This window comes from Suricata suricatta, chromosome 10, assembly GCF_006229205.1.
Source record: "Suricata suricatta isolate VVHF042 chromosome 10, meerkat_22Aug2017_6uvM2_HiC, whole genome shotgun sequence".
NCBI classification, from domain to species: Eukaryota; Metazoa; Chordata; class Mammalia; order Carnivora; family Herpestidae; genus Suricata; species Suricata suricatta.
The window spans coordinates 94,917,020-94,942,548 of NC_043709.1; the positions used below are offsets into that span (position 1 = coordinate 94,917,020).

Genomic DNA, 25,529 nt, shown 5'->3' on the forward strand with positions numbered 1-25,529 from the left:
TAACGTTATTTTTTCCATCTTGTCGGCATTTACACTAGAAAATAATGCACATATACTCAAATTATCAATATCTGAAATGGATCATTATCTTTATACTCTTCCAAAAGAATGTAAGATCCAAGAAAAGTCTATGGTCTCCCAAATTATATGCTTTGGCCATGTAGTTTAGATCTACTGATGAAAGATGAGGCCAGGGGTCCCTGTGGTTACTGTGGTATGAATATATCAGAGTATACATTAGCTGAAAATAAAATTTCACATATGCACACTATGTTACTTCCAGTGACTGAAATAAATTGTGCTCAACAGTAACACAAACATGGAAAACCACATATGTAAACTAAAAATCTACCAAGTTAGTCACTTAATTATTATTATATTACAATCTTAAATTATTAGGCTAAACACTTATTATTGTATTAGAAACACATGCATAACATTTATCTTCTATGAAATATAAGATCATATTATGAAATATTTTGTGCCTCTTCCCCACTTAATATATTATGGAATATTATCCATGTCAATATTTGCAGAACTCTCTCATATATATTTAATGACTATAAGCTTTACTATAAAATGCATTATAATTTATTGATAATTAAATTATTCCTTTTATTTTATTAAACAAAGCATAAATTGGTCACTTGAAAAATTAGAAAGTTATGAATAATTATCTTAACAGTGTTACATTGAGGAAACAAACTTGTGTATCTTTTTTTTAACGTTTTTTAAAAGTCTATTTGTTTTGAGAGAGAGAGTGAGAGAGAGCAAGCACAAGATGGGGATGGGCAGAGAGAGCAGAGAGGGAAAATTCCAGGCAGGTTCTCCATTGTCAGTGCAGAGCCGAATGCTGGTCTCAAATTCATAAACCGTGAGATCATGACCTGAGCCGAAGTCAGACAAGCTTAACTGAATGAACTGCCCAGGCACTCCTCATTTCCATTTTCTACAGGACACATTCAAATATCTTCTTCAATTATTTACAATGAGCACGGATACTTATAGCTTTAAAAAGATATTTCTAAAATCAATATCTGTTACCATCTTATTTAAATTTGATATATCACTTATTCACATAAATGCTTTGTTTTTGAAAAATAAGGCAGAGAAGAAATTACTATGGTTGATAGAATTTTAAGCGTTATGTTTGGCAATAAAGAAGCTCTTCACATTAAAAATAATAATAAAATAAAATAATTTAAAAATAAAATTAAAAGGAAGTGCTTCATTATGCATAGAAGAATAACAAATTTAATCCATAAGGATTGGATTACACTGTCTTTATTTTCTTAAGTGGAGAAAGTAGTTTACATATTAAGCTTTGAGTAAACATCCTGTTTGATGATGCAATATTAAGAGGTCTGTTTTCTGGATTCTGTCTCATTCTAACCCTCTGCTCATCATCTAACCCATGCAATCTAATCTAAACTATGGAACCAGAGACATTGGCAGAGTCCAGCCCTTGTTTTGATGAGGATCATCGTCCTTCGGCAGTGAATTCTGATGAAACGAATACAGGTAAAATCAAATACTGCTGTTATTGCTAAGTACTCCCTTTATTTAATGAGAAAATTATATTATAAAAAACAAAGTTCCTAGCCAGAGACTTTCAGATGAAGAGTTGAAAATCTTTCTTTATATGAATCAACTTAAGATTTTCCAGTTGAAGATGATTTAAATTTCAATCATCATTTAATAAGCAAATATTTACTATGGGGTTAGAGTTAATGTTATTCAGAAAAATGTTACTGATCTGGTGACTGGTGCACTGAAGACAGTACTTGCAATATGTTGCTAAGAGACTTCATCTCCCTAATGAGAATTAGATGAGTTTTTTTCATGCTCTTTTCATTAAGATTAAATTCAAATATAGGAAAGGGCGAGATAGACATTTAAATTAAGTTTTATATTTCTACTGTAGCTTCTGCAACCAGTGTTACTTCTGACGCTACTGACCATTATATTCTTATTATTCTACATTGCTAATGTTACTACTTCTACAATAAGACCTATTACATGATTATTGTTCCACATACTATGCTATTGACTTTATAGACATTAACTTAATCTCTGAAATATATCTATGAAAGAATACTGCTGTTATCCTTATTTTATAAAGAAACTAAGACATAAAGGAAGAAAAAAGAACTTGTCATGTTTCACAAAGCGGTTACATGAGATTGAGCCAATTTTAACACTTTCTCATAAGTGTAAAATGGGGCAATTTTTGTTTACATGTTTAGAATGCTTTTCAACTGTATGTTTATGTATTATGCATTTTTCTTACATATTTTCTAGGGTTTTGTGACCAAAGTGTAATTTACTCAGATGTCAAAGCTCATAGATATTATTCAAATATTGAGAAGAGAAAAAGAACTAGGAATCTGAAGACAAATGGTAAAACAAACAAAAAAACACACATTTAAAATTCTAGATTCCCCTTTTTGTTTGAATATTTTAATGAATCTATTATGAAACAAATCATCCTGTACAAGCTTTGAATGATGTGGGGTCGTAAGATCAAGACCCACACTGGGCTCCATGCTGGGTGTGGAGCCTACTTAAAAAATAAATATAAAAAATAAAAATTGGGGGGGAGTTGATAAGTAAAATCCTTAGTAGGATTTCTAAAGTACTCTTTTGTAGTCTTTAAAAGCCTTCTTTAATAAGGCAACTCGTTAGTCCACAATCCATTCCTACATAAATATAAACAAACTAACAAACAAATTCCTTGGTTGTACCCAAATCTGCAAGATAATTTTGGGAGGTCCTTTCTCAGGCTGGGGTATATTTTTCCACAATGTGGTGCTCTCATAAACTTAGATTTCAGTCCCAAGTCAAGTGAGTTGAATATTCCTGACCAAAATTCTTTCTAATTCCAGAATCTTGTTTCCATTGATCATCATAGTAGCTCACCTCTTTCTCTTTGGACAGAGTCTCCGTGGTGCCTTGTCGCAATGTTATTTGTGTTCCTTTATTTTATTTTTATGATACTAGCTGCGGTCATGACAGCTAAGGGTAAGTATTTTTCAGAGTTGTTTTTACTAATGTGTCTAAAATTACTAGAATATAATTTTTAAAGGCCTTTAAAACTGCAAGAATTTCCTGAAGGGATTTTATTATATTATATATTTTAATTATATAAGACTATTTTATCAATTCAGTGATTTATTGAATTATTAATAGCAAAGGCCAAGTGATCTTATCAAAGATGTTGGTGGATAGCTAGGTATTTTAATAAAAATGGAAATTAATAGCAGCATTCTATTGTTATTGTTATTAGACTATTATTGTTGTCAATTGTTATCGACATTAAATTCACCAACTGTGAGATGTAATAAAAAGGGAAAATAGTTGTAGAATTTATCTGTCAGGGCAATAAAAATGAAATGTAAGGGCATCAACTCAAGTAATTTGAAAGAGATTTAGCAGAGGAAAGAAACAATGGTGAGTAGGTATTCATCAAAAAATAAAGCAAAATGATCAGAGTGTTGAACTGAGCTTACACACATTTTAAAGTCAATGACATTACATTATAAAAATACATGTATAGCTTTTAAAAGAATAAATCTATAAAATAGTACTATTAGATCAGAAATGTGAAAAATTTAATCAAATATAGAAACTAAGATAAATTAGATTTAAGTCAGAGAAAACAACTCAAAACACCTATCAAATAAATTTATTCAAAAACCATAATTACATCTAAAGCAATTATAATCTCAAAGTGAATTATTTCAGAATAGAGCAGGATGTATAATTTTTAATAATAAACATTGTCTAAATGAATAATTTCTTGCAAAAACACATGATGATAAAAAGACTGAAGACAATGTAGAGAAATTGAATAAAATAACTATATTATGTAACTTTATTCTCTGTTCTATGAGCATATGAATTAATCAAAGATGTACCTCTAACTAGATACCTCACTGATAACTTTCTAAGGATGAACTTGAAAATATCTAATCTGACTCAACAAAGTGTTTAGGAATTAGCAAAAAAAGAAAATTTTCACCCAAATCAGGAAGAGAAGCATAGCATTATTCTAAATTATCTCCTTATTCAGAAAACTATTTTAAGACAGTACCCTTTACAGACATAGAAGCAAAAATCTTACATACAAGAGCTAACATAATACACTGTTATACTAAAGGGATACTATGCAATGACCAAATTCTGGTTAAAATCAGGGATGGATTTGTGCATTTCTCAAAAAAGTTTTGTCACCTTGAGGAGAAAAAGAAATAACTACAAGGAGAAGAAAATATATTTTACTTGGTTTATAAAGATCTTTAGCAAATATTATCTTTCAGAATACAAAATTAGGCTCATTTTCAGTAGGATCAGGACGACAGGGATGACTGATAGAACTATTATTCAACATTTCTTTGGATGTTTTGGCAAAAAAAGAGTAATCATGCAGAAACACCTATTTAGGTATAATGTAAATATTACAAATGAAGTACCAAAATTATCTGCAGATGATGTGTTTTCTTGCCCAGATACTACAAGAAAATCTATTGAAAAAACCAGAATAAAAGAACACTTCAGTAAGGAAGCTTGATACGATGTTAACGTAGTGTTACAGTGTATACCAGAAAAGTTAGCATCCAGTATCTAGGTCCTTATTTTAAGTCTCTCACTAACATTTCTTCTGACATATCTTTTTTTAAAAAAACCTACCACATTATATTTCCAAACAGACTCTATCTTCCCAGCCTTGATTCTTACCAACATCAAGGAAAAATCAGAGAGTTTAATACAGTTGGTCTTTCTCAGCACTTGATGTGTAGTGACACAGCCACTTAATGATCTCAACTTAGTGAATTACATACACTTCTTTACATTTGCATCACTGTCTATCTAATCCCAGAATGTCTCGGTCTCTCCCTCCCTCCCTCTCCTTCCCTCGATCTCTCTACTCTACAAACCTCTAAGTGATCTGACCACATTCACTCATGACTTCTAATTTCCAGAGTAACCTCCTCAAAATATAAATTTTATAAACTCATCGATTTTTACCATTAGTTTCTTAATACCCTATATGCAATATAATTTAAAAATCCTTAACATGGTTTATAAAGTCTTTACTTGCTCCGTCCCTTGATCTCTACCACAGCTAGTACCACATACTTTTCTCATTCTCTAGGCTCCAGCCACAGCTCACTAAATGACTCATGATTAAAGTTATCATCACACAGATAGGGATAATTTTAGGACTGGGAGCAGATGTTGTTAATAATTATTCTGGGACAGCAAGCATGAATCGGGACTTCTCTGGGCAAACGGATATGAATTGTAACTTTATCCATGATCCCTCTGGTTACAGAGCATATGCATAAACTATTCTTTTTACCCTAAGCATGCTTAATGCGACTGTTGGGGGGAGGGTGTAACTAAATCCAAGAGTAATCAATTCTCTCAGAATAATAAATTTTCTTTTACAATTAGATCAGCTTTGTCTATTACAGTATCTTACATACCACTCGTTTGTAGCATCTTTCATAGTCTTACCTGTATATCTGTGTGGTTATTTATCCAATGTCTGTCTTTTCCACTAAATTGTTAGCTTCAGCAGAGCAGAGCCCGTGTCTGTATTTGCTCTACATTTTATCCTTTTCCTTTGAGTACTACATTAACAAATTTAGGAACTTAGTGAATATTTTTTATTAAATAAACCCATACATTTAAAAATGTATATGGCTTATATGAAAGAGAGCATAACACTTCATTAAAAGGCATAAAGAAAAGCATTAGTGAATTGAGTATATATTAAATGTACCTTGGTAGGAAGATTAATACTGTGAAGATGACAATACCCTCCTAACTTCATCTAGGATTTATGTGTTTCCAAATCAAGTAAATAAATTAATTATAAGTTATACATAGAAGCAAAATGTACGATATTAACACAAGACATATTGAAATATATTGGCAAGAGAAGTATGTATCTAGCTTTGTCAGATATCAAAGAAGTCTATAAAGTTATAAAGTTTAAGTAATATTATAGTTCTAGTATAAAATAAATATATCAAAACAAGAAAAAACAACCTAATAATAAAATCATATGCATGATCGTACCTGTGGTGTGTGTGTATATATTTTATATATACATATAATATATATTTTACATATATACGTGTAGTAGGCTCTTCAGATGACTTATATTAGATAACAATAGGTTTGGGTTAATATATGGATAGTGAACACTATCATACACATTTGGTGTATGAAATTATCAAGCTTCTTTAAAAAATAAGGATGAAGTATATGTGTATACATACAAACACATACACATATATAAATTCACACAAGAAGTCAGAAATACAATGACCTGTCAGTATGGAAACAATTATTACTATGAAAGCAAGCAATAACTTATTAATACAGAAGATGGTAATATTAAAGAGTATTTAGACATGTAAATAACTTGAAAACAACCAGAATGATATATACAAAGCTATTTACAGCAATTCTCTTTGCTGAAGTAAGTGGTATTGGAGAGATTATGAAAGGGAATCTTTCTTACTTTTTACAGTGTATATATACACTTACTCATTTTTTGGTAAAATAAATACATTCATGTATTACTTGTGTATAAGAGAAAATAATTTAAAAAGAAAAAGCATTATATTCTAGAAATGAAGAAGCTGTATTTGGGTGTGGCAGACCTAGTAGTAAGTATAAAATAAAGAAAGTATAGCCTAGGATTCTGACGGGCACTCCTCTATGACATTGTACTGTTAAGCAGCCCATTTTATTTATTTATTTTTTAATTCAGTTCCCCATCTGCACAAGCCACATTTCTTTTTTTTTAAATTCTTGTTAATGTTTCATTTGTTTTTGAGAGAGAGGGAGAGAAAGAGAGAGACACCGTGAGCAGGGAAAGGTCAGAGAGAGAGGGAGACACAGAATCTGAAGCAGGCTCCAGGTTCCGAGCTGTCGGCACAGAGCCCGACGCGGGGCTCAGACCCATGAACGGCGAGATCAGGACCTGAGCTGAAGCCAGACACTCAACCGACTGAGCCACCCAGGCTCCCTACTTATAGCCTACTTTAAAATTATCACTAAGTATAGAAGACTTAGTTTCATTGCAAGGACCAAGCTGTGCTTTATAGCAATTACACATACTCTTTTGATTACCATACCCTGCAAAAGTCATAAAAGCACCAATATAATTTACATATAGAATACTTAACTTGTGAATGAAATAAATAAAATAAATTGGTGAAATATCCTAGTAATTACAAACTTTTTCTTTCGTTTTACTATCAGCAAACTTTGTCTTCATAAGCAAGAGAGAAGAGAGAAGCAGGTGAACCAGTAAAAGCATTTTCTTATGTCAAATAGCTAATCTTACCTGTGAATTACCAATCAGAAGGAAGATCTTCCTGGGGGTTAAGGCTTCAGTATAAATGAACAAGGCATGAGTAACCATAGGACTGAAATGGAGGGAAACTTTGTAAATAAACAAGAAGGTGGTTGGCAGAAAATTTAGTTAAGTATAGCTTGTTTATTCAATGATATGTTAAAATGTAGCTTAATTATGTGGCTTCTCATTTTAAACAAGATAGAAAAGTTGTAGGTCTGTATTCAACTAACTTCAAATCAGTGACTGGCAGCATCCTTCATAGGAGAATATGTTTAAAATATGGAATAATCCAGTTTACAAATATGGAAGACAAAAATTTGAGGAAATGGAAAGTTGATGTTAATACTTTCTTCTTTACCATTAGCATTAGAAAAATACTCAACTTTAATACTTTAAGTGGTATGATAACACAATGACCCAACAATATTTATTATATTGATTCCCATGAGTCCAGTAATGCTTTGGGGATTCACGCTGGAGGAATAAGGTCCAGAGAACTTAAAGTCAGGGTGATATGAGTCTGTACTGGACCCAGCTGAAATTCTATGTCCACCAAGCTTCATGATTTTGTAACTGAACTGGGATCAAATCTTGATAAAGCACTCAGGCAGAAAGATTTTCACTACAATATGTGTGAGTTTTCAAATCTCTTAGAAGTAACCAGAGCCATTCAGACTTAAATAAATTTAAGCTAGGAACATTCACTCACTCTTATTTTTATTATTTTTTAAAAGTTCATCTATTTATTTTGAGAGAGAGAGAGAAAAGGGGCAGAGAGAGAGGAGAGAAAATCCCAAGCAGGCTCCACATTGACAGCGTGGAGCCTGACAGGGAAGCTTAATTTCAGAACCATGAAATTATGACCTGAGCTGAGATCAAGAGTCAGACATTTAACTGACAAAGTCACCCAGACATCCTGATTTTTTTTTAATTCAAGGTATGTCATCTGGGGTGCCAGGGCCTTCAAAATAAAACAAAAAGACATCAATGTGAAATGATGCGGGTTAAAGGTTTCATACTTGAAGATGGTTACAAATGGAGCTGTGAAGAAAAATGACATAATTTTGTCAACTTTTTATTTGAATGAATTTGAAATTTAGCATATAAACAATTGATAGTCTCTGCAGATAGTTGAAAAGCATTACTCAAGCCGTGCATTGGAGGTGTTAACTAGAGACATTTTGAAGAAAATAGTGACAAGTGAGAACTGAGGCAGAGCTAGAGACAGTGTAGAATATTATAATAGCTCAATATAAACATAAAAGAAAAAGATTGTAGTACTGTGAGGAAGAGAACAGATATATATATTTATAAATATATATAAATATATAAATAAATAAATATATATATAAAGCAATGTAGTGATAGAATAGACAGTACTTTGTGGCTGACTGGGTGTGTGCCATGGCAAAGGTGTCTGCTTTGAATATGGCTTATTTCATTATATCCTGACTGTCCAGGTTTACTAACTGCTTAGAATGGCATCAATGAGATGTACAAACTTACAATTATCAAAGCACCAGTCATTAACTCAGAACTACGTCATAAGTAAAAGTTCCTACTTCCAAAAAAAAAAATTATTTATTTTGAAAGAGAGCAAGTGTGAGCAGAGGAGGGGCATAAAAAGAGAATTCCAGGAGACTCCACCCATAAGCAAAGAGCCAGATGCAGGGCTCAGTCTCGAGAGCTGTGACATCATGACCTGAGCTGAAATCAAGTCAGATGCTTAACCGACTGAGCACCCCCTGTTCATACTTTAATATCATACTTTAATACTTTAAGATCCATTACTTGCCAATGATAATTTACAACTTATTCCTCAGGAATAAAAAACATGAATGGAGAAGTTGTATTGAAGAATTTTAGATTTCTATTTTATTTGCAACACTGTTTGAAAACGATAACAGTCTTAAAATATGTTTTCCTTTGCAAATTTTATGAATTTCAGCTCGTTGTCTGGAAGACGTTCTGATGTCCTATGACAATGACAGTGTGCATTGCAAAGTCATATAGCAAAGCAGAGGTATGTATTGGATTCAAATGGAAGGCTCTCCATCACATAGAGCTGTTTTAATCTAGATGTACATGTGCAATTAATAAACATAAGATCAAAGTTAGATCGCTAGGGCATACTTATCAGAAAAAAATCTCATATAACTCTTGAAATTAAGAAGGATAATTGAAAACAACAATGCAAAAATTACAATACATCGAGTAAGCAAGGGTGATAATGTTATCTTCATGCATGTACTTTTTGTTTGTCAAGGTAACTGTCTTTCTCTGAAGAAAATTGGTATTTTACTTCTGCTGAAAACACAATCTTGGCAGCAAGGAAATTGTTCTGAAGTACTGAGTTCCAGTCTTATCAAGACAAATAACAAGGGAGACTTGGAAGTGTATGGCATGATATTCATTCCCATGCTTTCTTACACAGAAGATAATTGTAAATAGACTTTTCAATATCTTCTGTTTTTTCAAGCATGCCAAACTCAACATATTATAAGTGGAGATCTCAATCAAACTGAAAGTATTAAAAAATGGACTTATGATTATATGACTTTTAAATTTTAAATATATTTGCATATCAAAACAATAATTATTTAATAAATGGGTGGGACGGATCACATAAGACATGCAAACTAAAGGGAGTCTGGTCACGATTGGCATCTAACAAATAGCTACTGTTTACTAATTGCTTCTAATTTTCTTAGTAATTTTTGAGTGATCACACACATTAAAGCTTGTAGTGCCCCCAATAATCCTATGAGACAGTACTTACATTGCTGTTGTCATATGACTGAGGCCCAGAAACTGAGAAGAAACCAAGACCCAGAGAGAATGAGTAAACTTTCCAAGATTATGCAGCTAGTAAGAATTAGAAACAAGATTTAAGCCATGATAGTTTTGCTCTAGAGATCATGAGCATTAATCATTATGCTATGCTAACCCCAAAACGATAAATCGTATTGAAGCAAGTTGTAAGAACATTACTGTTGTTGGAAATAGTCACTCATACAAGCAGATTTACATTTTTCTCCCCTGTATGTATCTTTCAGAAAGAAACACATGAGAAAAAGAACTTTCAAGAATCAAATATTGTAACAGCTGTTCATGAGGAGTGATGTTTTTATACTAATTTTTCTTTGGAATTTGAATAAAAAGGATTAATAGAGGGGATTTCCCCCTTAGTAGACTCTAGCAAGTCTAAAGAATATAGATCTTCCTTTTTTGTTCTCCTCCAATATATGGTTGTTAACTTTATATTGTTTCTCCTTTTGCACTGCATTCAAGTTTTACTGTCTTTAATAAAGATTTCAATCTATATCCACAATAACAAATTTGTGTCCTATATGCTGACAATTTTTATATGGTGCTCTTGGAAGGCACTCTCTTAACTACAACACTCCTCTCTACTGAGGCTGACCTCCACCTCGAGTAATTTTTAGCAATGGACACCTGAAAGTCTTCCCCAATGGCACTGCTCTCATCTCATCCACACCCTGGGCTTTAAACTAAACTTGAATATACAGATCATGAGTAACTCCTTTAGGAAACATGTAAAAACAAACATAGGTAAAGATTAATGAGTTTGCTAAGGTAATGTTTCCTAATGGTGACCTCACAGTGTGCTTTTTGTAAATCACAATTTCTCCATAACTTAGAGTGGAAGAGATGATGTCTGAGAACGTTCCAAAACTGACAGAGGACATCAAATTGTATACTAACAAAGCCTTATGAACCTCAGGAGGGTGAACAAAGTGAAAACAAAGTTATGTGTATCATGTAACTTGCTGAAAATCAAAACAGGTAAAAAAGTTTAAAGGCAGTCAGAAAAAAAAGAATTTACCTTCAAATGAGCAATTGACAGCTAACCTATAAAAAGACAAAGAAAACATGAAAGCTATATGTTTACTGAAAGATAGTTGTCATACTAAAATTATATTCCTAGAGAAAATATGTTAAATATATAATAATCATATGAGTATGGGTGTGCCTGGGTGGCTCACTCGGTTAAGCAACCGACTTTGGGTCAGATCATGATCTCACAGTTTGTGAGTTCGAGTCCCATGTTGGGTTCTCTGCTGACATCATGGAGCTTGGAGACTGCTTCAGATTCTGTGTCTCCCTCCCTCTCTGTCCTTCCCCTGCTCATGCTCTGTCTCTCTCTCTATCAAAAATAAATAAACATTAAAAAAAGAATCATGAGTGCATAATCATATTTTATAGGTAAAAAGGAAATAATTAAAGATATTTAGAAGAAAAAATTATTACCTTAGGTCTGCACTAAAGATAAAAACTATAATGTTCTTTAAATGTAAGACAATTATTCCAAATGGAACACCAAAGATTCAAGATAAAGGGCAATGAAGTAAGTTAATGTGGGTATAAGTCGGAACAGTGATTATATGAAACCATAGCATTAATAATATCTATGGTTTACAATTGTGTCAAATTACAGAACACTGTATGTGTAGCAATTAAACCAAAGTGGGATGAATGGAATTGAAAGGCTTTAAGTTTATTACAGCATCTAGGAAGAGGTAAAGCGACTATTTATACTGGACATTAATAAGTCAAGGACACATGTCGGGATTTTCAGGATAACCACTAAAATAATGACAAAATATTATATAACTATGTATATAGTGAAGGGATATATCTCAATTAATGGAATAATAATTTAATGGAATAATTAGTAGGATTATATTCAATGAAGTCAGTAAAGGAAGAGATTTAATATCAGAATCATTTTTAGACAAAGATGCAGGATTTCAAACAAAACGTCAACCGTATTTCTTGGGTATTTTCAGGCTATTCAGAGGCCCATAATGGACTGGGGGTGGATGTTGGAGAATGAGAATGACTGATTCTCAATGTTAAAGCGAAAGCATCCCCAAGCGCCTCTGAGTCACAGTTTTCTTATGTTTCCCTTTTGCTGTCAACTAGTCTGGCTCACAGACTACGTTTATTTACCTCTGTTCCTTTGGCCTTTTCCTAAAAACGATTTAGATTTCCTCGACTTCTTCATAGTTCTTCCTGAATCACTTATTCCAGGGCTCTTTCAGATATCTATACCTATATCTATATCTGTATCTATATCTATATCTGTATCTATATATGTATCTATATCTATCTATACAGTTTGGTAACCCATGATATTTTCAACCTCTTTTTCTAACAAAAGAGCCATGTAGTTTTCTGAGGAAACCACATTAAGAAGTTTCATCTTTATTCTATTCTTGCTCTCCATTTTTTTCAGTCTCAACTGAAGGCCTAAAATAAACTTCCACAGTCTCTTTTGCCCTATTTCCTTCCTGTGAGACATATCTGTTTCTGTAAAGACTGGTTTGTCTTCATGCCAAAGGTAGTACAGTAAAACCCTGGATTGCAAGTAACCTGTTCTGTGAATATTCTGCAAGATGAGCAAACATTTCTAACAAATTTTCCTTGATAAACAAGCAATGTCTTGCAATACGAGTACTATGTGATGCCAAACATCACATGATCACAACTGAGCCAATGGTTCTTGAAATTGTTTTGATACACAAGTGCTTTGGATTACAGGCATGTTTTCTATAAACCAACGTTTTACTGTAATTGATTCCTCCAACTCTTTCAATAGCTGATGTTTCAAGCATATTTACCTCAATTTCTGTTTTCAATAAATCTACTGCAGCTGGATTCTGTAGTCCTCAGGTATAACACCCATTATCACTTTATCATTAACTAGTCTATTTAGGCTGAATATCCCACAATTATTCCCTCAAAAGAAGATGCCTCCCATCTTAAAGTGGCTGGACACAATTTGCTCTACTTTCAAAAGATTCTTATCTCAGGAAAGAGTTTGTGTCCAATAATGGGAACAAACTGTCTAGTGATAGGACAAATACCACAAATGATACAGGAAACAAGGCATAGGAAAACTCAGAATAAACACATGGTGCCACAGACTTTGGTCAGGCCCAAGAAAGATGAGCTTGGACTGAGCATAACTGCACACACTATTGTGTGCATAGCAGGGAGGGGCCTCTGACTGCCTCAGGATTCATATGTTTATAGAGGGAATTAGGTGGCAGGGAACATCTACCTGAGCTGGATTCACTAAGTTACCTGGCAAGTTAATAAGTCTGTTTCTCAACAACCATAAAAATATTTATAATGTAAAGTAGAAAAAGTCAAGATTTTTAAAGTATTTTGGTGACAGATACAAAATATACGCATCATACACAATTGGAAAGAGTTGGAGTGATGTCAACAAAATGGCAAACTAGGAAGTTCCAGGCTCTTGTTTCCCCCATAAAAATATTGAGAAGAATGATTATAGACTGGCTAAAATAACTTTATAGGTGCTCTCAGAAACAAAGATCTATAGCCACCAACAGAATGCCAAGTAAGAAAAAGCCACATTCAGACCAGTAGAAAGTGTTGTCCTCATCTCCCTGATATGACATGGCCTGGTGTGGTGGAGGTGGCAACCCAGATGTCAAGCTCAAAGTTTGAGCCCTTGGAGTGCATGGTGGCTCAGTCAATTGAGCATCTGACACTTGATTTCAGCTAAAGTCATAATCCCAGGATCATGGGATCGAACCCCTCATCGGGCTCCATGCTGAGTGTGCAGCCTACTTAAGATTCTCTCTCTCTCCCTCTGCTCCTCTCCTGCTCTCACTTTCTCTCTCTCTCAAACAAAGAAAGAAAAAGAAGAAAGAAGAAAGAAATAAATTAAACTACTAGGCATATCTTTTTATTTTATCACTTATTCCAGTGACATTAGGAGCAACTGGTCAACATCATTATAATCATTAGTTTCTCAAAATGTTTGAAAGTATCATATGCAGAGTCCCTCAGCTCCTTGTTTCTTCTCCGTGGTTGCTTAGAATATCCAATGCAGTTGTTTTGCATATGTCTATCGCATGATCATACCATGGACGAACAGTGCTCTCCTTACTATTGAAAATAGAGTCTAGGAACCTTAATTTATCTATTTTTTTTTAAGAGAGAGCAGAGGGAAAGGGCAGAGAGAGAGAGAGAGAGGAGAGAGAGAATACCAAGCAGCCTCCCCATTGTCAAAGCTGAGCCCCACACAGAGTTTGAACTCACAAACATAAGACCATGACCTGAGCCAAAATCAAGAATCTAATGCTTAACCAACCGAGCCACCCAGGCACCCTGAGTCTAGGCATCTTCAAACCCAATCAAGTTACAGAACCAATTCCAGTAACTCCAAAACCAATTCAGAAAACTCATCCTTAAAATCCTCTTCCTCAAGAACAACTCTTGGTACCCAAATCTGTATTTGTCAGAGCTCTCCAGAGAAACATAACCAATAGGATAGAATCAATAGGATGGGAATTCGCTCGTGTGCTTATAGAGCCTGAGACCTTCAAGCTTGAGAAGTGGGATCCATCTAAGGCCTTGTCATGATCTACCATCTGCAAGTTGGAAATTCAGGAGAGCCAGTGGGTGTAGCTCCAGACCAAGTATGAAGGTCTACACACCAGGGAAGCTTATAATGTAAATCTCAGGCTAAGGGCAAAAGAAGACTGAGGTTCCACCTCTAACAGGTAGGCTGGAGAGGAATGAATCCTTCCTTCCTCCACTCTTCATTTGAATCAGGCCCCTCAAGAGATTGGATGATAACCACCCACATTGTGGAGGCAAATCTACCTTACAGAGCTCACAGATTTACATGCTAAACTCATTCAGAGATTCACCCTCCAAGACATACCTAGAAATAACATTGAATCTGAACATGCCATGGCCCAATCAAGTTGGCACATTAAATTAACCATCACAGACCCTCAATAAAATACTAGCAAACTAAATTCGGTGGCATATTAAAAAGATTATACACTTGGGGCACCTGGGTGGTCAGTTGGTTAAGCAACTGACTTCGGCTCAGGTCATGATCTCATGGTCTGGGGTTTGAGCCCTGCATTGGGCTCTATACTGACAGCTCAGAGTCTGGAGCCTGCTTCAGATTCTGTGTTTCCCTCTCTCTCTGCCCTTCTCTCATTCACTCTCTGTCTCTGTCTCTATTTCTCTGTCTCTCTCTCTCTCTCAAAAATAAACATTAAAAAATATTAAAAAATAAAAATAAAAGACTACACACACTTCAAGTAAGATATATTCATGAAAAGCAAGAATGGTTCAACATATGAAATTGAATTAAGATGATATATCAAATTAACGGACTGAAGGGGGAAATCACACAATCATCTCAACATGCAGAAAAAGTCATTTGACAAAATTCTACACCTCTTCATGATGAAGAAGTTGACAAACTAAAAATAGAAGGAAATACATGAAAATCCATATATGAAAAGCCCACAGCTGAGATCATATTCAATGGTGAAAGTCCTGAAAACAAGAATGAAAACAAGCAACATCACTCATTATCAGAGAAATACAAATCAAAACTACAAGGACATATCACCTCACACTAGTCATAATGGCTAAAATTAACAACACAGAAAAACAACAGGTGTTAGAGAGGATGCAAAGAAAAAGAACCCTTCTTACACAGTTGATGGGAATGCAAATTGGTGCAGCCACTCTGGAAAACAGTATGGACATTCTCAAAAAGGTAAAATTAGAACTACCCTATGATCCAGGAATTTCTCTACTGGGCATTTACTCATAGGATACAAAAATACTGATTTGAAGGTATACACCTCCCCTCAATGTTTAAAACAGAATTATCAACAATAGCCAAACTACGGAAAGAGCCCAAATGTCCATCAACTGATGAGTGGATAAAGAAGAGGTTACATACACATGCACACACACTCACACAAAATAGAATATTAGCCATCAAAAATAATGAAATATTGCCATTTGCAGTGATGTGGATGGAGGTAGAGTGTCATGCTAAGTGAAATAAGTCAATCAGAGAAAGACAAATACCATATGATTTCACTCATCTGTGGAATTTAAGAAACGAAAACAGATGAACATAGGGGAAAAAGAGAGAGCCAAACTGGAAAACAGACTGTTGACTACAGAGAACAAATTGAGGATTGCTGGGGGGAGTGGGGGGTGAGCAGAGGGAGGGTTGAATAGGTGATGGTAAGGAGGAGGGCACTTGTTATGTTGAGCACTGAGTATTGTATGTAAGAGATGAATCACTAGGTTCTACACCTGAAACTAATATTACACTGTAGTTAACTAACTCGAATATAAATAAAAACTTGAAATATATATGTGTATATATACATATATATACTATATATTATATATATGGTAACAGAATAATAATGAATTCTACTAAAGTTTGTGTTTAAGGGACACTGAGTAGCTGAGTCAGTTAAGTGTCCGACTTCAGCTCAGGTCATGATCTCACAGTTTGTGGGTTCGAACCCTGCATCGGGCTCTGTGCTGACAGCTCAGAGCCTAGAGCCTGTCTTCCGATTCTGTGTGTCCCTCTCTCTTTGTCCCTCTCTTGCTCACACACACACTCTCTCTCTCTCTCTCTCTCTCAATCTCTCAAAAATAAATAAAACATTAAAAAAGTTTGTGTTTCAAATAAAAGAAATATACCAACTTCAATAAAAGATATACTTAAATATCATAATTCATTTCATACAATAAAACTTATACAAAATAAAATCTTGAAATAGTTTGTTAGCATCAGTAAAGTAAAGTAAATGTGCTTGCTGTCATCAGAATTGTCTCAACACAACAGTGTCCTCTGTGCTACTAAGAACAAAAGTCTTAGAGCATTTCCTAAAAGAGTGCCATCTACTGTCTCTAATGACTTTCTTCCTAGCTTCCGATGCTCATTATGCAGACTTTATGCTAATAATTACTTGATCTGTGAAAATTCTGTCAAAATTGTCAGTAAAAATTTTATAGAAAAAAGATGTCTTATATTCCATTCTTGAGTAGTCTGGTGACTAAAATATGCAGGGCACACGATGTATCCCAGCAATGATGAAGGTCAGGTGTATGCACACAATTACAAAGACAGAGCACCTGTCTTCTGACCCACAGTGATTTTAAGACTCCATATATTTTAAGACACATCCTGAAATGAGAGATGTTATCTTAGACTAATTGATATAGATTAATGAGATGAAAATATGAAAGTGAGGCAAATATATTATAAAAATTAAGTATAATAAATTTTTAAAAAGCAAAATACTATGTCAAGTCTAACATGTAAATCTATTAAGCTATCTAACAAAATTGTATAAAAATTGTGTTTTTGATGACAAATGTGAGAAAGAGTAAACTTCAGTTTTTGAATTAATTGAACTATGAAATAAGGCAAAATGAAGTAAACACACCCACTTGGATAAGAAGGTTTTTTTTTAAATCGTAAACATTAGCTAGCTAAATGGCACTTCAATAAGCTGCTCTGATTCTTTAAATGACATTAGAAATATAAAAATCTCAGTGAGATAAAAGCTAAACAAATTTCAAATGCAATTGCTATCAGCTTAGCAGAAATATGTAGAAAATTATTATGGAAAATATTATGGACATAACGAGATGATGATTCTCAACTTAATGGACTATTGAAGATAAACTTCAATCCAAGTCCCTATTCCAAGTCAGAGTCACACACATATGTGAAAAATAGTTAGATGCAGAAAAAAGAAAGAAAAACTCTCATCAACATTTTCTCTTTTTTTGATGTTTATTTATTTCTGAGAGACTGACTATGAGTGGGTGAGGGGCAGAGAGAGAGGGAGACACAGAATCTGAAGCAGTCTCCAGGCTCTGAGCCCAAGCACAGAGCCAGACATGGGGCTTGAACTCATGAGCTGAGATCATGACCTGAGCTGAAGTTGGACACTTAAGCGACTGAGGCACTGAGGTGCCCCACATCAACATTCTCTTTAAAAAAGTTTGTACATTCTATGAATGATTTGATAAAGTACATGTTCTATCGATATTCCATTTGGTGATCAGTTTTATAACATACAATTGCAGAATAAAAGGAAATATAAATTTTTGTCTACTGAATGATATTGCACGCCAATATTTTGTCTACTGAATGATATTGCACGCATGACTTCTTTCACACTTGCAAGAAGGAATACACAAGAAAGGCCCAATTAATTCCCCAAAGAGAGAGGTCTTGCCATTGTAGCCACTGTATGAAATTTGAACATGAAAGAAATAATAGCAGGGGTAACTGGTCTGGTAGTCAAGCTGGCTGACTGCATAATATCCAAAGTTGGTTTCCATGAGTGAATCTGCTATATTTAAAGGGCCAAGGACAGAGTATATAGGATATAGATTATTTCTAATTTTCTTTCCTCTTTTTCTGTACTTTGACATGTTCTATAATGAGAATACATGCATAATAAATTCACAAACTGTAATCTTTATTAAGTACCACCAAATATACTTTTTGGATATCCAAAGCCTATAGTGCAAATTAAACTTAGTACATGACATGAAAGGCTTTTCTCTACAGGCCACAGATTGTTTCTACATTATTTTTGAAGTAGTCAGGGAGAAGTTCAAGACCATGGCATGGCAAGGTCCTGAACTCACCTCCCATGGACACACTGAATCTATGGCTACATATGGAACATTTCATTTCTCTCTGAAAAAGAGCTGAAACCTGGCTGAAGGTCTGACTTCCAATCAGCCTGAAACGAGGTGCTAAATGAGATCCCCCCTTTGGAACACCGACAGGTCTTGGCACATCCTTCACAACAAGAACCTGTCAAGAAAAAATCAGCTTGCTTAGACCTTCACAAAGGTCTGAGAGACAATCAAGAGCTAGGGCAAGGTTGAATGAGAAGTTTCACTTCTTACACGAGACCACACTTTGATGACTCGGAGAGTCTTGACTGAAGAGTCAAGACAGGGAAAGTTTCACCTAATATATGGAAACAAACACAGAGAATCAAACAAAATGAGGAAACGGGAATATGCCCCAAAAAAAGAACAAGATAAAACTTCAGAAAAGACCTTTGTGGAAGAGAGATAAGGAATCTATATGATAGATAATTCAAAGTTATGGTCATAAAGATGCTCACTGAACTTGGAAAAGAATGGATGAACACAGTGAGAACTTCTACAAGGAGATAGAAAATATAAGAAAATACCAAAGAGAAGTCACCAAGCTAAAGCATACGATCACTAAACTGAAAAACTACACTACAGGGTTTATTAGGACCCAAGAAGGATGATTTGAACACTCTATATGTTGTGCACACCTCATTATATCATTTTACTGCAATGCATTATGATTGGTATGTCTTTATTAGTCTTTCCACTGTATTGAGCTCTTAAAAGAGAGATATGATATGTTTTATAATTTTACCCCCTGGTAATTTTATGGTAAGTTCATCTATATTGAATGGGAAAATCCTTACAGTTTCTTCATTTAGACTAAAGTGACAACTTTGCACTTACATCTTTCTTGTCACAGCTTCCTTGTCACACGCTCATACACACAGAGAACTGTAAAAGGAGGGAGCAACATACACTTCAGGCAAAAAAAAAAGTTAACTTTAAATAAATTCTAAAGAAATCACAAAATTGGTCCACTCGATGACAATATGATAATCAGGTGAAATGTGTTACGTCAAAAAGTTTCACAAAATTCTAATATAGACAACGGGAGGGTTGGTTGTTTAGAAAATAGATATGTGTTCCTCAAACACATGGAACACAGGGAAAGAAAGAAACTAGGAAATAAGGCACATAATGAAAGCATGCTGACACTTCTAAAAACACTTTGGTTATAGCAAAAGTTTCATTATATGCCAAAATGTATATTTTTGGCTCAGTGAGAATATGGACAGGTATCTGTGCAGCAATTGATGATTAAATAATCAATACCCACATAATACATGCATGCTTGTTTACACAGCTAAATTCAACAAGAGAACTACCAAATTCCTGGCATAATTGAGGTGAAAATTAATGTAATTATGCATCTTGTCTTTCTGTGTGCCTATCAATCTGGAGCAAAACAAACCTTTCTCAGATGATGAACTCTTGCAATTTATTAGCCTGGTGAATTTGAGCATACTAATTTTTTAAGTTTATTTATTTTGAAAGAGAGAGAGAGAGTGAGCATGAGCAGGCCAGGGGCAGTAAGAGAGGGAGAGAGAGAGAATCCCGGCCAGGCTCCACACTGTCAGCCCAGAGCCAGACGCTGGGCTCAAGCTCACAAACTGTGAGATCATGACCTGAGACAAAAATCCAGAATCAATACTTAACTGACTGAGCCACCCAGGTGTCCCAAACACACTAATTTTTAATCCTTAGTGTCTTCATATGTAAAATATAGAAAGCAAGGTGATGTAGTTCATTGTGTTATGACAAAGATCCTAATGAACTAATGCATGCAAATGCTTAATATAAAGCCAGGCATACCATGATCAATTAAGCATTATCACTAGAGGGTATATTTAAATTAAATCAATAATAGATTAACACTTTGTGGGAAGAGTATGGGTTCCTTCAATGTAATTGAGTTTCCTGGTAATCAGTCCTTTTTTGTCATCTTTATTACTGGCTTTATTTCTGGTTTCTAGGGCTGGAAACCTCCTAATAGTGAGTAAATAGGTGTATTGGCTACAAATGCTTGTTTGTAAGTCCTTGACCCAGATAGGCATTTAGTAATTGAGTAATTAATTTCTGGTTTTCAGTCCTGAAGCTGCTGCCTGATCTTTTTTTTCAGGAATTTGCATGCCTTTTTTTTTCTTTTATGGTCAAGTTTTAACAGTGAAATTGTAGACTACAAGGTTTTATGACACATAAAATTTCCCCTAAATCCCGTGGCTAGGGGAGTTCAGAACCATATCACTGATCTTCAGAAAATTGCCTGAGCTTTTGGTCGCCAAGAAGCGACTTATTTGCCACTGTTGTTTGTCTATTTCAGTGTGAGAAGCCTGAAACCCACTGACAGTTCACACGAAGCAGCGGTTTCCACCACACTGACGCAGGAACGAAGGGAGAAGCCAAGCTCTTTGAAGCTCTTGCACGAGGTATTAACACCTTATTTTAGTCCCACGTGCTTGCTGGAATTTATTAGTTAATCATATGTTTACCAAAATAAAGATGGAAACGTTGTGTTTTGAAGTCACATTCTCCTCAACTCTGGTTCATAAAACCTCTTCCAATGAGAATTCCTAACAAGATCAATGTTCCAGGTCACGTCATCTATAGCCGCACATCTCTTTCCTTAGGGAGATATCTCACTTTGTAACATTTTTACTAGACAGAGTCAAGCACTGATCAGGAAAATAACACCCCATCTTACACATTGTCCACTATCCTTCATTTTAAGATGAGTACATCGTTCATTATCCAGTGGAGAGTGGAGTGGATAATGTTTTGGTTGTTTTGTGAGAGGAGGGAATTGAAAGTGTCTTCCTGTACTTGTCAAGGTTGGGGCAAGTGACGATGGGTCTGTGTAATGAGTTTTAGTTAAGGTTGATGGATGATTTTGTTAATGCCACCATAAAACATAAAAGCATATGCTTATTCTACATGAGTAAAAGAAAGTCAGCACAGTACTGACAATCCAAGTGCCACTGCAAAGATCATAGTCAACGCTTTCGAGGGCATATCAAAATGGAGAGTGGAGCAAGGAATTAAAATCATCACTTGTCTCGCATTTTCTCATTACTTAACGTCTGACTAGAAATTGTGAGATGGTCACCCTTCCAGCCTATACAGGTTTCTGTCCTCCCCATTTGCTTACAGCATTTATTTTAGAAAATTTGCAATTGTAAATTCTTTCTCAGCTTCTTTGAGATGTAATTCCTCTCGCAGCCCTTGCTAAGTCCCGATTGACTTAGGAGGCATCCTTTTGAAATGTTATCAAAAAAAATAGCTGCCCTACTTCTAGTCTCTGTGAGATGGCAGGGGCCTAATTCACTAAGTCCAAACACAGGTAACCTAATCACAGTGACCGACCCACCCCAATGTCCTCCATGCTTTTGCTGTAGCCCACCTCAGCGCTTAAAAACTCTTCCACTTTTTATTTCTCTGGGACTGAATTTAATCACTCTCCTGACTGTAATAGCTCTGAGTAAAGTCTTCCTGGCCTGTTTGAGTCTGCCTAGTTAACGTTTGAGGGATTCGTGGTAAGGGCTACCCACTAATTCTTTGCATCCTTCTTGCAACTTTTTCTCTAAGCCCTAATTTTCTTTTGTGATTATATAAAAGTAAAAATCCCTCCACTACTGAGCTTACTTATTAGCTAAAATGACTGGTAAAGAGATGATCAAGTATTTCTCCAGCTATCTGTTTCCTGTATAAACCATGACAAATTAACCTCATGACGGATGACCCAAAATTGCTATCTATAGAAATATTTAAGCCAATAAATAGAGAATAATCAAATTAAAATATCATTTTGCTATATGTAATGGGTTCATGGATGGAGTTCATGATCATCAATTGCTGCTAACATTATAAAAATGAAACACTGGATGTTAAATATCTTTCAGTGCAAGAGCACAACCTTTATAATAAAGTAGTAGGGCCTTTTTTCTCACAAAATAAATCCGAGTCTAATCAAGTATTGATCTGACTGCTCATTGACAGGAAATAGAGAAAACAGAAGAACAGGTCCTACAACGATATGAAAACGCCATCAGTCAAGTGAGGACTGGAGAAAACCCCGTCCAGTCCCCCCCGGCAACAATAACAACATTAAGGATTGTCTAAATGAAGAATGATAACAAGTCTAGAGACATATCACCCAGTCCCACTAAAGAACCCCAATTTAGTTTGCTTAAAAATATAAAACCATCAAGAAAATGTGAAAACTAATATAATAGTTGATATTAAGAACTTATTGTTGACTAGAGATTATGATATAATAAATGCATTTGCTTTTAGAGATTTAAACTGAAATTTTACAGAAGAAATCATATGATATCTGGAGTTTTGGACTCATCTGGACTAATGAGTTAATTTTTGTTGAACCTGAGTGATGAGAACAGGGCAATTTATCAACCTACTGTCTCTGCACCACTTAACATTTAAACTGCTTTTCGTGACAGAAAGTTAAAGAATACAAAAATACGTGTTGTTTTTGTACCCGTTGGCCACTGGGTACAGAGAACATGTTTGAAGGACTGATCTATTGAGCAAATTGTAGTAAACAATAGGATCATGACATGAATCTGAACAATACACATGGAGGGAGGGAAAGACATTCAGAAAGCAGAGATGAGTGTCCCAGATCATCTTGAAAATTCACCCTCGATCATTTTCTTCTACAGCAAATTACAATGGTGAACCTAAGCAAAGCAATGTAGCATGAGGCAGAATAGTTTACAAAAGACAAGATGTAGCAAAAGGACCCAATTAAAAAATGATATTTATTGTGTATTTTCCAAGCGCCACTTTTCATGTAGTAAAATATCTAATGCCCACAACTACTCTGAAGTAGATGCTGTAGGTATCCCCATTTGCCAAACGGCATACCCAGCACAGGGAGCATGTTTATTTTGCCCAAAGTTTTACAGCCAGCAGGTGAAGGAGCTGGGATTTGAACACAAGCATCCTGGCTTTGGAACCTACATATGTAATCTCAATTATGCCAGTCAGCGGCCATCACAGAAGAGGGTGAGCCCAGCTGGCAGACCCTTCAGTGCTTAAACACTCCTCTCTGACTGTGTGATTACTATTCCAGACCCTTGGATCAGGGTGTCTAACTGCATGTACATGCTTGATATTAAATCACAGGCCTCGGTGGTCACATTCCGGGACACATAAGTGACGCACAAGAAACACCCCCAGCATATTGCTTACACGACCGTGTGATCTCATAATTTTAGAGGAGGCAAATGAATTCACTTAAACTTGACTGAATTAAAATATAAGTTTTACAGAGAGGGAGGGAGGCAAACCACAAGAGTCTTTTAAATACAGAGAACGAACTGAGAGTGGATGGGGGCTGGGTGGCAGAGAGGGGAAAATGGGTTATGGGCCTTGAGGAGGACGCTTGTTGGGATGAGCACTGGGTGTTGTATGGAAGCCAACTCGACAAATTATATTTCTAAAAAAATAAAATAGTCATTAGAAATTAAATAAATAAATACAATATAAGTTTTATTACAGAAGGTGCATTACAGTAATGCTAGAAGGCTAGAAAGATGGGGTTCAACTATCAAGGTCAGAACCCATGATCACACTACCAAATAGACAATAAATGGTGCAGCTGAATTGGTATCCCCAGAGAGCAGGTTTTATTTTTAGAATCTGTTGCCTCAACAGAGAAAGCAATTTCCCTGTTATCTTCATAGTACCTGGGGATCGTAGAACTCATACACCTGAGATTAGTTAGACAGGTGCCTCTGTTTAGTACCAAGCTTGTCTGTTATGTAATAGATACTGTGAATACAGTACCTGTCCTGCATTCCCCTGACTATCCTTGGCCATTGGCACCGTAAGAAGCCTGCTGAATAAATGTCTTTGGATCTTGTTAAATTATGCTAACAGTTAAGTGACTAGCTACAGCAGAAACAACAGGAATAAGATAATAGGAAAAGCCTTGGAGGAGGTTGGTTTCCTCAGTTAGGCATTCCAGAATTCCTGAACTTCTTAAACAACTTAGCAAGAATTAGATGAGTAGCCAAGACTCGCTTTCAAAAATCTGAAGGCCTACGCAGGGGAACGAACTGGAAAAATCTCAGACCCAGAGATCACAAATGTGATTTTCAAACGGTTCATTGTTGTCTTTTGTCAGGTCAGATTTTCACAACCGAATGACGGGAAAGGTCACTATAATCACACGTTAAGATTGGAAAGTCCCCCTAATTTAGGCCCCAAATGGACTGACTCTGACTCATTTCACCAAATTTCAATTCATCACTATATTTGTTAAACTAATGTATGCTAGATTATCTTGGTTCTAGGCTAGGATGTTTCTAGTTCTGTGGTATTTGCTCCACAAATATACATTAGGTCAATTAGTTCTCTTTTTTCCATATATACTGCTTATTTAATAGGCATATTTATAAAATTCTAGATTTATTTTTGTTTTAATATAATCCCTTTAAGTTTATTTATTTTTGAGAGAGAGAGCATGCACAAGTGGGGGAGGGGCAGAGAAAGAGAGAGAGACATACAGAATTTGAAGCAGGCTCCAGGCTCTGAGAGGTCAGCGCAGAGCCCAATGTGGGGCTTGAACTTGTGAACTGTGAGTTCATGACCTGAGCTG

General features: G+C 35.2%; 1 long non-coding RNA gene across 1 annotated transcript in view; it reads right to left on the reverse strand.

Moving 5' to 3' along the window:
* LOC115304144 overlaps positions 1-25,529 on the reverse strand; it is a 41,145-nt gene that overhangs the window by 1,799 nt on the left and 13,817 nt on the right. The window contains exons 2-5 of the long non-coding RNA XR_003914322.1: positions 11,226-11,251; positions 10,158-10,189; positions 7,367-7,448; positions 5,521-5,636 (exon numbers count right to left, since the gene is read on the reverse strand). This is a non-coding gene — a long non-coding RNA (uncharacterized LOC115304144). The remainder of the gene's footprint in view (positions 1-5,520; positions 5,637-7,366; positions 7,449-10,157; positions 10,190-11,225; positions 11,252-25,529) is intronic.